The sequence below is a fragment of the Hyperolius riggenbachi genome, chromosome 8 (assembly GCF_040937935.1).
Source record: "Hyperolius riggenbachi isolate aHypRig1 chromosome 8, aHypRig1.pri, whole genome shotgun sequence".
NCBI classification, from domain to species: Eukaryota; Metazoa; Chordata; class Amphibia; order Anura; family Hyperoliidae; genus Hyperolius; species Hyperolius riggenbachi.
Genome location: NC_090653.1, coordinates 83,941,604 through 83,956,756, shown reverse-complemented (window position 1 = coordinate 83,956,756; position 15,153 = coordinate 83,941,604). Strand labels below are relative to the sequence as shown.

Here is a 15,153-nt window from a genome sequence, read left to right as displayed (position 1 = left end):
TAATGCAAAGTGGGGAAAACACTTGAGGGTCAAATTGAATGGCTCTGAGGGCCAGATTTGGCCCGTAGGCCGGAGTTTGACATGTATGTTCTAAAAGAACAGATTTTCCATAGGTGTAAATAGTAACTAACAAACTAACACAAAATATTGGAATGATACAAGTCTTTGGCCTTCAGATGCATCTGCTTCCAGAATAGATCATACTTAGTGCTTTATCAATAATCAGGCCAATATGGCTATTAGGTTCCCTGCCATTACATAACTTTTTAAAATATGCCTGCAGTGCTGAGTTTTACTTTGTTAAAGCGCACCTGAAGTGATAGGGATAGAAAGGCTGCCATATTTCTTTGCTTTTAAACAGTGCAGATTGCATGGCTGTCTTGCTGAACCTCTGTCTCTAATACTTTTAGCTATAAACCCTGAAAAGGCATGCAGATATGACGTTTCTGACTGAAATCTGACTGGATTAGCCACATGCTTCTTTCAGCTGTGTGATTCCAACACTACTGCAGCCAAAGAGAGCAGCAGGACTGCCAGGCAGCCGGTATTGTCTAAAAGGAAATAAATATGGCATCCACCTTATCCCTCTTAGTTGTCCTTCAAGGAAGTCTGAATTATGCGCTGAATATCATGTTACATGATAAATAAGGGATGCTATTAATATATAACCAAGAATTCATAAGTGAAGGGTGTGCCTTGTGTGACATTTGTCCACTTTTCAGGGTTGTGGATTTCATACCATTATACCAGACATGATGTCGTGAGTCTCTGATTTTGGTAGACATTTCTACTGCATTATATGTTTGTTGCAACAGTTGCCAAATCTGAAATGCTAGACTAATTAACTTTCCCTAAACCCTAATTATGATTTTTACTGAAAATTCTTATTTTTATAATAATAAAGATGTGCACTTAGCCTTTAAAATATAATGGCTGATTCACGGGAGCAAGTGATCCACACATTTATTAAACTTTTTTTCAAGAAGCAAACGCCGACCAACTGCCATGCCATATGAGATCCCGGAACTGGATGAGAGTGTCCATACAGGCTCTGATAAGCAACCACTGCATGCAACTTCTAACTGCGAGTGACTTGGCTGCCACAATGAGCTTCAATGAGAACACCCCTGATTGCTTTACATATATGCCTGTGTCACATTCGGGAATCGGTTTAGCAACGATGTCCAAAGGAAACTGCCCAGAATTCCCTGGGAGAAACAGGAGAAAGTTAAAAGATGAATGTCTAAGGCAAGATGGCTGAAAAGTTGCATCCTGCTTACCAAGCAAATAAAAGAACCAAAGACCTGGGATATCATGGATGATTTATACAGACACAGCTATAAGAAAATCAAAGCCTGCTGGTAGCTGTTTTATCTTCCACAGTTTTACTGCTTTGAAGCCCGAGGTGAGAAAAGCAAAAGGTCAGTCTTAATGTTGTAATCTTCTAATACTTTCTAATGTAGGTATTGTGCACTATACGGTGATGCTTGAATGTTTAAGAACCATTTTGACTATTTAATATTTCTGCTTCAATACAGCCTAAAATGTGATCCTTCATGTAAGTTGTACAGATAGCTAATGAGAACCCATTAAAGGTCAACTGACCTAAGAGGGATATGGTAGCTAGGAATACTTTAGTCATAGACCCTGGACAAGCATGCAGATCAGATGTTGCATACTTGTTTCAGGTGTGTGAGCCTACTGATGTATTGCTTAAAAGGAAATAAATATGGCAGCCTCCATATCCCTCTCCGGCCAGTTGTCCTTTGAACAAATGAGCCAAAAACATTATGCTTGTTCATTTATCTATTAAGAAACTGGTCCAAAATTAAAAATTTGTGTGTGGCAAAACTATGTGAGCCTTTTAGATAATCTATTCATTTCAAGAGGAAAATGAAGTGAAGTGATTGATTCAGTGGAATGAAAATGAGGTGTAAGGCCGTGCTTTATTTGCAGAACAGAAATCTGGATCATCGTCAGTCAAAACTACTTATAATTCTATACAAAAGGAATTCGACTCCATTGTCATGTTCCCTGGCAATGGTCACCCAACAAAGGTGATTTCAGGAGCAAGTGATGATTACTCCGCAACATCTCAAAGAACAGGTTAATCTTCAGGGAAATAAAATGCTTTCTTGCACTGGCTAATGTCATTGTTTATAAGACCACCATCAGAGGAAAATGAAACAGTTATGGTGTGCATGGCATGGTTGCATGGAAAAAAACACAACTATCCAAAAGAGCATTGACCTATCTACGATGATAAGCTAGAAAGCTACAGGAAGCTCTTTGGATGGATGAGACAAAAAATAGAACTTTATGACTTGAAAGAATAATATTCTGTTTTTTCAAAGGGAAAACACTGCATTCCAGCTTCAGAACCTCATCCCAACTGTGAAACAAGGTGGTGGCAATGTCCTGGTTTGGAATGCTTTGGCTTATGAGAGCTTGAATTATTGATGGACCCATGAATTCTGTATTATTCCAGCAGATTCTGAAGGAAGATGTCAAGGTATTCATTTTTGAACTGAAGCGCAAGAGAAAATGGATCATGCAACAAGACTGCATTCCTGTTTAAATATTTCTTTGCTCTGACATGCAGAGGCATGCTATTTGTCATGAGGAAAGGCAGTGCCTAAAACTGCCTGGAAAAGTGTTCAGGGTTGCATTGTACTGCATTTCTCAAAACTGTAACAGATATGTGCTCATGTCTGAAGTCTGCTGTGATACAACACAATGCAGCAGAGGCTGTCTGAGTTGGCCTAAAGATGCTAAATACACAGGCTGATCAAAAAAATCTCTAAAGCAAAATAAAATTAATGCTTTGGAATGGCCAAGTCAAAGTCCTGACCTTATTTCTAATTAAATGTTATGGAAACAGTTAAAGTGGACAGCTCATGCCTGGAAGCTCTCAACATCCCTAAACGGAAGCTGTTCTCTAAAGAGCAATGGGCTAAAATCCATCTATGCTAATGTTCAGGACTGATCAGCAGTTAACAGAAACACAACAATTTACGGTATATATGGATTATTTCCCTGAAGAATTAAATGAACAAACATTATGTTTTTGATTCATTAGTTGACTGGGTTCTCATTATCTAGTTTTAGGACTTGCATAAAAAACAGACAGTATTTCAGATCATATTTATGTAGAAAGGTTAAAAATTAAAAATGGTCGACAAATATCACAGCATAGTAGTTTAATCCATGAACTTGATATGTATTTTCTTTTCGTGTTCTCCCCATGTTTCTAGTATGTACAGCAGTATTAAATTAATATTATTGCAAAATATATTTTTTTATTTTTTTTTGTTTTGCTTTTACAGTTGACATGCTCAAGAACAAATGGAAAAGTCTGAAGGAGCGATTTAAGAAAGATGAACCTAAAGCCGAAGAGGAGATAAGTGAGCAGGAACAGAAAAATTATCGCGTCTATCCCATTTTTAAAGAAATGATGTCCTTAATTCCATCTCTCGAAAAAAGGTCGTAAGTGTATTCTAAGGTTATTTTTTACAATTTTTAATCAGTGCTTTTTTTCTTCTTTTGAAATATCTTCATATCATTTTTCAAGTATATGTCTATGTCCCATTGTCTTTCAAGGGCACTGCAATCCTGCAGTTAAAAAAAATAAAAAATAAAAAAAAAAGGATTTGAAGCGTATTGATCTTAGAAAATTTTGGAACATAACAGAAGGTCAGAAAAGTGCCATGAATTATATAGTCCTTCCTTCTTTTATAGAACTTCTGGGAACATGGAGGAGCAGTTGCCCACACCAGCTGCCACCTCTGAAGGCCTCATGAAACCCACTGAAGAGGGACCTGCAGCAAGTGATGTGAGTCCTAATCCTCTACGTTCCTCACATTTGTTTTCACCTCCTCCAAAAAAGGTGCAAACAGCAGCTAGTAAAGGCGGCTGGAAGAAATCCCAAGATAATGAGGACAGCATTTTCAGTGTACTGGATAGTATGAGGAGCCAAATCAAGCAGAGCACCACAGCAAGTGAGAAAGATGACCATATGACCATGTTCCTAAAATCTCTCGAGCCTGATCTACGCCTCATTCCTGAGGAGAACTTAACAAAATTAAAAATGGATATTCTAAGTTTAATTCTTCTGGCAAGAAACCCTCCTCCTGCCTCTTCATCAACACAACCTCAGCCCATTGCCCAACAATTGTCATTCCACAGCACCTCCAACCTACCATATTCTTCAACTCACACCTCTCAAAAGCCTTCATCCTTCACCAAGACCTATTACCCTCCCAACTCCTCGTCCTATTCTCGTGCTACTCACTCTCCCAACTCTGCAACCTATACTCATGATCCTCTACCTTCTCAGTCCTCATCCTATTCCCATGCCCCTCACATTTCTCGTTCTACATCATATTCCTATAACTATGACCGTTCCCCCTCTCCATCTTATTCTCCCCCACCATCAGTTTATCCAACTTCTCATTCGTTTATGGCATCCCACAGAGAAAATGCCCATGCAAACACAGAATCTGCACAATCCACCCAGCAGAGGGACCTTCCAGACCCAGATTCCAACAGCACATTTGAGGAACCCACTATCGCCTCTTTTACCCATCACACAACATCAGAGACTCTGGGGTCTGTTCTGCAGTCAGTGAGCAAGTCTTCATCTTCCACTACACATGAGTACTACTAAACAGCTTATGTTGCCTTGTGCAGCATGCAGGCCCTGAGGCACCTGGTTGGCATTAGTCAGTGGTAGAGGATTCTCTTGTCTGGCACAAGCAGGCCACATGAAAGACAGCACAGGCTCTCCAACGTGGTCTGACTACTCCATGCCAGAGAATTATCAACTAATGACTGACAATAGAAGCTCTTTGCATTTTAATCAATGCTGAATGACCAACTTCTTGAAAAAAAAAAATCAGTAGCAACCCCCAGGGTGCTTTTAGCGGAGTGCATAATTGTTATGTGGAAAAAAATTGTATTGGCATTCATTCTGTGTTCTATTGTGTATTTTATTTCCTGCCTTTTTAATTCTAGGTTTACATTTTTTAGATGTTATCTCTTCTGAATTTAACGTATTTTACAGTCGCTTCACCATGGACATTGCCATCTGCTGAATAAAGTGTCCCAAGCTGCTGTCAATTGACAACTAAAAGTAAATAGACCACCTTAAAGACAACCCGTAGCCTTATATGTGGTCCATTTGTCTCTGGCTGGTAGCTCCTGAGTCTTTGACTGATGTCACCATTCCCTGAGCTTGCATCCTACATCATTTAAAGATGGCAAGGAACATTGTTCCCATGTGTAGTAGCAACGTTTATAAAGTAATCACTCAGACTTTCCATTCTATCTTCTGAAGGTTGATTTAAAAAATACTATATTCACCTCTAGAGTCAGACTTTCAGGTTATACTTAAAGGGACACTTAAGTCAAAAAAAAAAAATGAGTTTTACTCACCTGGGGCTTCCAATAGCCCGCTGCAGCTGTCCGGTGCCCTCGCCATCTCCCTCCGATCCTCCTGTCCCTGCCGGCAGCCACTTCCTGTTTCGGTGACAGGAGCTGACAGGCTGGGGACGCGAGTGATTCTTCGCGTTCCTGGCCACAATAGCGCCATCTATGCTGTTATAGCATATATCATATTATCATATACCATATAGCAGCATAGAGGGTTCTAATGTGTCTGGGAACGCGAAGGATCACTCGCGTCCCCAGCCTGTCAGCTCCTGTCACCGAAACAGGAAGTGGCTGCTGGCGGGGTCAGGAGGATTGGAGGGAGACGGCGAGGGCACCGGACAGCTGCAGGGGGCTATTGGAAGCCCTAGGTGAGTAAAACTAATTTTTTTTTGTTTGACTTAAGTGTCCCTTTAACTTTCTATCAGGATACTGTTTCCCAAACTATTTCTGCTGCTGTGTTCATGTTGTGCCCCCCCCCTTCCCCCTACACTAACCATTGATGATAATACATAAAGTCGTAGTAGACATTGTTTTCAGACAGTAGCTATAGCTAAAATAGCTTGTTTACCAACACATAAGGCCAGTAACTGAACATACTCTTTAGTATCAGTATTATTATATGACTGGAGAACATATTTATTTATTTATTTTTTACAAACCTTTTTTTTTTTGCAGTATTCATCTTGGAATGACGTACTAGTTAGAAAATCATGTGTGAGGGGGACAAAATACAGGCAAGGCAATCCTCCCAGCTAGTGGGCATCTCGAACACCTGAATAATGCTGTGTATTTAAACAAGTGGACAGGGTCAGGAAGAGTTCACGGACTTGCGTGCTACGTTGCGTTGCGGGACTCTGATACTTCCAAAACCAGAAGGAAGAAGTATCAGAGTCACGTGAAATGCAATGTGACCTCCTCCTAACCCTGTCTGCTTGTTGCTGAACAGCGGTGATAGGAAGTATTCAGGTGTTCAAATTCACTATGATGAATTCGAACACCAATGGCTACTGTAGCTACATATATAGGAGTTGATTCATTAAGCTGCGCTGCTGCGAGGTAAAAACCTCCTGCGCACGGTATGCTGTGGTAGTGTAGCCAGGGCCAGATTAACCATAAGGCACTGGAGGCACGTGCCTACAGGCGCCGATGTTGGAAAGGCGGCTCACTCCCCTCCCCAAGTGCCTCCCTCCCTTCTTCCCTGTGCAGAGTCTCCGCAGAATGTAAATGAGAGGTTACTTACACAGGTCTCGGTATTCCACTGACCAGATCTCCTTTCAGTTGGGGGCACCTCTACCTACTTAATACTGTGGATAGCTTTGGCTACATAATAGTAAGGGGCACCTGTAGCTACCTATGGTTCGGCAGGCATTTGTAGGTACATGGAGGGTAAAGGGTGCCAGGACATCTGTGCCTATAGGCTCCTGTGATGTAAATGCAGGCCTGAGTGTAGCATCGTGTGCAGTGTGCGCTGCTAACATAAGGAGCGCTCCATTAATTTAACGAGCATTCTATTGACTTAATCGCCGCTCCACTGAACCCGCCCTGAGCCCCAGTGGGTGCAGTGGCTTCACAGGATGAAATTCCTGCACTGTGATTGGTCCAGTAGGCTGCCTGCCACTTGACAGTCAGTCTATTGGGCCAATCACAGTGCAGGAATCTCGTCATTTGTATCCACTGGACATGCCGGGGCTCAGTGCAAGTTCAGTGGAGTGGCGATTAAGTTAATGGAGCGCTCATTATGTTAGCAGCGCACGCTATGCTGCACTACCGCAGCATAGCGTGCGTAGGAGATTTTTACCTCATGTTGCTGTCATTAAAGAGAACCCGAGGTGGGATTTCATTATGTTAGTGGGGCACAGAGGCTGGTTGTGCACACTAACACCAGCCTCTGTTGCCCCATGGTGTGCCTCCATGTCCCCCCTGCGCGCCGCTATACCCCCCGCAGTGCTGGCGACACACAGTGTGTCGTCAGCACAATGTTTACCTATGCGCTGTCTGTCAGCGCCGCTCCCCCGCCTCCTCCGCATCGGCGCTACCCGTCCGTGTTCCTTCCCTCCAGCTGATAGGAGGGAAGTGACGCGGGCGGGTAGCGCCGATGCGGGGGAGCGGCGCTGACTGACAGCGCTTAGGTTAACATTGTGCTGGCGACACGCTGTGTGTCGCTAGCACTGCGGGGGGTATAGCGGCGCGCAGGGGGGTCCTGGAGGCACACCATGGGGCAACAGAGGCTGGTGTTAGTGTGCACAACCAGCCTCTGTGCCCCACTAACATAATTAAATACCACCTCGGGTTTTCTTTAAGCTGCTCTGCTTTAGCAGCACAGCTTAATAAATCAACCCTTTATATATATCATCTGTTATAGCACTACAGGTTCACTATATAGAACATGGCAGATAAATCTTTAACTGCAAAAAAAAAACATTTTTGTCCCAGTGTCTGTTTCTAAGAAACATTGTTTAAACCTTGCGTGATTTGAAAAATGTATTTGTGTGATTCCAGAAGTTGAGAATTTACCACTACTTTTTTTAATAAAAGTTTTGAAACAAAGTCTGGGTGTCTGTCTTTTTTTCTGAAATAATACCTAGCATTAAGAAAGAGTACCTGCTTGGAGAAAGAGGCAAAGTGAGCATGGTTTCTGTGTGTTTCCTTTCAACAAATGGATTCAGAAAAGTTGCTTTAGTTAAAGTGGGATAAAACTCTGACATAACATTCATTAAAATGTGTTTTCCTACTTTGTATTACCCATAGAGTTATATTTGCTTTTGTCCACAAGTAATATTGTCTATCTACAAATTCCCAAAGTACAATTTATCTGCTCTGAAACCTGCTATTGTATTTTATTGCATAGCTGCTGTACTTATATATTAACTATCTAGTGATCACTTCTCAACTCTAAAGGTGGCCATACACTTACAGATTTGCAGCAGATTCGACCATCAGATAGATTTCTGTCAGATGTCTGTCAAGTCTATCTGATGTGTGCCACACACTAGGAACAGATTTCCAATAGATTTCAGAATTAAGTCTATTGGAAATCTATTAAAAATTGATCTAAAGGCATTACTGCACCATTAGATCCAATGCAACTCTATGGGCAATCGATCTGCTGCCAGCAGCAGATCGACCTACATTTTCCATCCTGTCAGATAGATCAAATTGATCAATTGGCTGATTTGGAAGAATCGATTTCTGATCGATCGATTCTATAGAATCAATCGATTGATGGTTGAAATCGACCAGTGTATGGGCCCCTTTAGGCTCAGCAGGATCCAGACCCTTTCCTCTCCATAGCTAAGTATCTGACTTTTTTTCCCCTTCAGTTTTACTTTACTAAAGCAATGATGGAGAAAAGTTTCTTAACTTTTTATAAATTTTAATATTTCTGCATATATATGACCTGAAATGTATTTATTTTAACAAATTAATGCAAAATGGACGTTCTAAAACATCCTGTTTTCGCACTTTTCAGTGCAAAACTTATTTTAAAGTGATCGTTTTGCATTAACTAATGATCGGAATATAGCTGGAAATAGCCAACCTGAAGATACTGCAGCTTGTATCATGTAATGTAGTTTTTTCATAAGGGGCAGCACGGTGGCGTAGTGGTTAGCGCTCTCGCCTTGCAGCTCTGGGTCCCTGGTTCGAATCCCAGCTAGGTCAGGAGTTTGTATGTTTTTCCCGTGTCTGTGTGGGTTTCCTCCGGGCGCTCTGGTTTCCTCCCACATCCCAGAAACACAGATAAGTTAATTGGTTTCCCCATACATGCAATACACGATACATACATGGACATATGACTATGGTAGGGACTAGATTGTGAGCCCCTCTGAGGGACAGTTAGTGGCAAGACAATATACTGTATATACTCTAACACAAGTCGACCTCATGTATAATCGACCCTCTTAGGCTGGAACTTTTTATTGACTTAAATATAAGTCTACCCAGCAAAGTTAACGGCTGCACTTGGGGCCGAGGAGGGGATAATGAGTGCACTGCATACAGAATTACAGCCATTAACCCCTCCTGTCCCTTAAGTGTAGCCAACAACTCCTCCAGGCCTCCAAGTGCAGCAATTATTCACCCCTCTTCCTGCAGTCCAGCATTATTCCCCTGCCCCTTTCCTTGGTAATTGTTGTGGCCAGGACTTTCGGATCTGTGCTTTCTTGGTATTTCCTTTATCAGGAATGTATCACCTACCACTGGGTAAATTGCTGCAAATGGGAATGTCACTATTAGTACACACATTACTCAGTGTGCTCAGTGTTGCCCGTGACTCGTGTATAAGTCGACCCCTTTACTTTTACTTAATGAGTCAGACCTAAATTTCTAGACTTATAATCGAGTATATACAGTACTCTGTACAGCGCTGCATAATATGTTGGCGCTGTATAAATCTTTGAACAAATAAACACATTTTAGTTGAAATATAACTTACCATAAAAATATCAGTTGAAAAACACAATAACAATAATCATTAATGAATGCTGCTCATTGTCCTGCTGTGAGACCCGTGTTCTTTTGCTCTTCAATTCCTAAATAAATCCACTGACATTTTCCTAAAAAAATTCCTGGTAAGGGTTAAAATTCACAGTTCCGTCAATTATGGCAAAACTTCTGGTCATAAGGCAACAAGGCAGACCAAACTATAGTGCCACCACCATGTTTCACAGATAGATAGTAGCAGGGCTGTGGAGTCGGAGTTGGAGTCTGAGTCGAGGAGTCGGAGCAATTTTGGGTACCCGGAGTCGGAGTTGGAGTCGGAGATTTCACAAACTGAGGAGTCGGGAGTTGAGTCGGATGATTTTGTACAAAATCCACAGCCCTGGTAAGTATTAGACTAAGGAGTTGAGGAGTCGGAGTCGGAGCCATTTTGGGCACCCGGAGTCGGAGTTGGAATCGGAGTCGGTGGTTTCATAAACTTATGAAGAAACTAAACAAGAAAAGTAGTTCCCTCAAAAACCGCACCACTCAGCAGTAAATCATGAATTCATCACTTTATTCAAATCTACATATAAAATCATTTAAAAACAATTGGAAGCCATGCAACCAGACAATATGGTGTATATGAAAAAACATAATGTATACAATATATAGGTACTTAATAAATAACACTGTCCATAGACCACAACAATATTGGTAAGGTGCAGTAGTCAAAAGGTTAAATGCCACTAATAGGATACAATGCACAGAGCAAGGCAATCTGAGAAACCACGTGATTGATATAAGTGACTATGCATAAGGAAACCCACAGATGGGTAAAAAGAAAAAATATATATAAAGTGCAGAGTGCTAAAGTAGGAACAGCGTAACCACGCTGGACAATATTGTGCAAAGACACATGAATAAGTGACAAGTGCAGAGAAGACAGCGTGCCCGCTGACCAATGAGCTGTGCTTACCAAGCGAGGATCAAAAGGACAGATGGGACATGGCATCCAAGGGCGTGCCGTCGCGATTCGCCGCTCTCCGAAGTGTGGCGGCTTCTACCGGGCATTGTGGTTGATATCATAAACTTATGAGTCGGAGATTTTTGTACCAACTCCACAGCCCTGGATAGTACAGTGTTCTTATGCTGCAATGCAGTGTTTACTTTTCTCTAAACATAACTCATTTCACTCGGGCCAAATCGTTCTACAAAAGTTTCATTTGTCTACACAATATTTTATAAATCGCCTTCTGGCTTAAGCTTAATCCACATGGTATTTAAAGAAAACCTGTAGTAAGAAAATACACTTTAGGTTTGATACTAACCCGAGTAGAGGCAATGCTCTGGATAGTATAGAGCCTTCCCGTTCCTCTGCCCAGCCTATCATTTCAGCATTGTCCATGTCCAATAGTAAAACTGTTTGACTGAATAGTTCTTTGGAACTACAGTACTTGTGTCCCCGAGTAGTTTTGAGGATGGGTGCATCGCTACTGCACATGCACGAGTCCGGACTACCGTATATGCTGTAGCTGTTTGACCAAACAGGTCATAGCTTTTTACTGGCGGACAGCAATAGAATGACATATCAGGCAGAGGAACAGGAAGGCTCTATACTATCCCAAGCCTTCCCTCTACTCAGCTAAGTATCAAACCTGAAGTGAGTTTTCTCACTTCTGGTTTACTTAAAGGCACTATAGATAAGCAGTAATGTTCTTCTTGAATTGCAGTGGTTCTCTCCTTGTAATCATGCCATGCACATCCCTATTGAATGTTCTTCTGAGGGTGGACTCATGAACAGACACAAATAAATCAATCTCAATCGTGATGGAAAAGAATAGCCCCCTCCATTTGTATTTGCTCAAGGTGAGGTCCCAATTTTCAATAAGTTATTACTGTAGAGTCCATGGCCAATATACAATTAACTTTTTCTCCTGAGTTTTCTTCTAGGAGACAATGTTTCATCCTCTCTTTAAAATAATTTTTCAGCAAGTTGTAATTGGAATACAACCAAAAGTAGGTGAAAGGATACTATCACAATTATTTTAAGTATTTTCCTGCTTGCTGGTGGTTTAAAAGGTATTTATTGACGAGTTTGAAAATATCAACTTGGAGAAAACTCAGGAGAAAACGTGAATTGCATACGGGGCCATTAGGCTTGCAACATCTACTATAGTGCCACACAAACCACTTCGCAAAAGTCTATATAGTCAAAAATAGAGGTGCTTCCTTCAAATGCTACCAATTAAAAAAATTGGCCCACATTCCAGGGATCTGTCCTCTTGGTACTTCAAGTCACTTTGTGCATTACCACATTCCTCCTTCAAGTTTGTATCTCTTAGACAAAACAAAAATAGGGGGAATTGTAGTGCAACATTGTTCCCACTTTGCATTAAACTCCACCACTGACAGGGATCATCAGTTTCAATATATATTTAGCTGGACACCTTTGACCACCATGTCCCACCACCAGTCCCAACCCTTACTCTATATATGAGCTATTTTAAATTACAGGACGGTGCTAACAGTAGAGTCTGACTTCCTCCACAACTTTCTCCTATATAAATACTATGCAACTGAATGATTTTCAGGTCACCTTAGTGGAGCAAATTCAATAAAACATCATAAGTGCATTGTTGGCCAGAGACAAATTGAGAACTGAGTTAAAATATTTCTTAGTTTACTTTTCCTTTGTTCCTCATCATCAGTATTCATTCCATGAAAGCAAGAATAAAGGAACCTGTAAGGACTAAGATGTAAGACGTGCAGTAAGTGATTTGTATGCAATGATGTATACACCAGGGATCTTCTTCTTAGCTCTGCTTTGTTGCTTAGTGAGAGAAAGGAGAATAAAGGATAAGAAGAGGATAAGCAATGGGGATAAGATCACTTGTAGTGTTGCATGATATTGTTGACAACCAAGGAGAGCAAATACTCTATATATAGATATGCTTGGCAACCACTGTAGACTTGAGGGCAATTATGTGTCTCAGCTCAAGGGAAGGTTGATGAGGCACCAGGATCCCTAGAGATGCTCTTTGCTGAAGTGAACTTACTGTTATTCCCTATGGATCCTTCCAGGAGTTATATTTCATTTATGTTTTATGTCAAGCAAGACATGAATATAGGATGAGTCTGCAATAACATGTACATAGATCTTAGAGACTTCTAATACTTCCTACATTCATGTTATGCTTGAGGGACAGTTAGTGACCTGACTAACATGCTCCGTAAAGTGCTGCCGAAGATGTCAACGCTATACAAATACTAAAAAATAATAATGCTTGCCTAAATATCTGCTTGAGAGAATGTTATGCTGGTGGCCAACTTGTTGACTTTCCCACTGAGGTGAGAGTACCCAATAGCGCGGGGTCTAAGTGACCATGTATCTTCACCAGATTCCCCGCAAGGAACAATGGACTTAGCTGCCATGTGCCCACCAGGTCACCCTCAAGGGAAACCCTAATAGTGGTAGAGAGAACAGGCAACACCACAATTAGGAGAATACTCATAGTGAGAAGCAAATCTGGGTCAGTAGGAAGGTAGAAATTATCATAAATGAGATTCAGGCCAAGTCGGTTCAGGCAAACTGGGTCAGGGCAGGCAGATGATAAATTAGAATGGTGAACAATCTGGGTCAGAGCAGGCAGCAGACAGCAACACGAGAACAAGCCAAGGTGGTTACTTAGCAGTACAGAGAAGGAGTGGTCAAACAAACCAGGTCAGGATCAAGATCAATCAGAGGAGTAAGTGCTAGGTCGCCAACAGGGCCGCCGCTACCATAGAGGCAAAGGGGGCAATTGCCCCTGGGCCCAGAGCCTGTATGGGCTCCCAAGGTGTCTCCCCCATCTTAACTGTTGCTCCCTAAGGTCTAAACAGAGTATTTGGCACAGTAGCATCTGACCTGTGCTGGCAGGCAGGTGAGACACTACCCTGCCAAAGACTCTGCAGGGGCCCCAGGAAGCACAGTTAAGTTGGGAGGTGATTAGGAGGGAGGGTCAGCAGTTGGCTCAGGGGCCCGAGGAGGGAAATTTTGCCTTGGGGCCTCATTGTTACTGGAACCAGCCCTGGTTGCCAATATACACCAAAGCTGACAGAGGTATCAGTGGGCAGCCTCAGTGCAGGATGCCTTTTATAGGCCAGGGCTAACTGAATTGGTGCGCTGCGCACATGCAAACACTAAGTGCCATCGCTGTGTCTACTTTAAGGATACCCAAGGTGAACTCCCCTGAACAAATGGAGGCTCCAGACATGTATGATCAGGAGTCCTCATAACCCAGCACTCCTCCTATTCATCTCCGTCTCCCTCCCTTCCTGTGTAAAACCCTCCCGCAAGTTTGCCAAGTCGCAGCCAAAACCTGCATTGCTGCGCACTTTCTTGCCTGGCAGCGCACATCGTTGGCCAGGAGCGCTCTGCACATGGGGGGGGAGGAGCTGTGGGCATAAGGACTCCTGCATATACATGCCTGGAGCCTTAATTTGTACAGTGGAGATCACCTTGGGTATGCTTTAAAGACATTATATGCATCAACCGTTTCTTACCCTGCAATGACCCTGGCTTTTATGATCACTACGGTTATGGTGTATGTACCTACACTGTTCTTCTACTATTGTGGTTCATCTATAGGAAGTCCAGATTTACACATCTTTTGTTTTTGTTACTGTGTACAAAGTTGGACTTTAATATGAACCTTTAGTTTCACTGAGAAAACAAATGTTACCCAATAAATATTAAAAAGGGATTTAGCAGACATAGCTGCACATTTTGTTTGCTCCCAGTCTTTTAGATTTGTGTGTGTCTTTGGCTAATGCCTTCACTTCTGTACTGGTTTTCCCAGCATACTTAGCTTCTTTTTTTACAGTTCTGTTTCAAGTTATCATTAACCAGACTTGTTTTTGTGGGCTTTCCAGGGAGAGATTCTCTGGAACAAAGCCTTAATTGATACCTTGATTTATAATAAAATCTCATGATCAGTCACAATGTTGAAGAGTTATGTGGCATCTCTAGTAACCCTGTAATGCACAGTTAGAACCATTGATTTCTACAGATGAAAGTATCACTTCAGTAAGGCCTCGTTCACATCAGGGACGTTTCTGTGCGCTTTTCACAGCGCACTGCCCTGTGCGTTCAGCAAAGTATTGATTTTCCAATGTAATTAAATGTAGCTGGTTCACATCTATGCGCTGCGCTGAGCAGCGTTACCAAAACGTAGTGTTGCATGCATTTCTGTGTGTTGAGCTGTAAAGCACACATCAATGCAAGTGAATGGGTGCACTTTTTTAGCGCACAGAAGCGCATGCGTT

At 42.0% G+C, this 15,153-nt stretch overlaps 1 protein-coding gene across 2 annotated transcripts in view; it reads left to right on the top strand.

Moving 5' to 3' along the window:
* Positions 1–15,153, top strand: part of LOC137528989 (zinc transporter zipt-7.2-like) — a 73,510-nt gene that overhangs the window by 44,871 nt on the left and 13,486 nt on the right. The window lies entirely within an intron of this gene.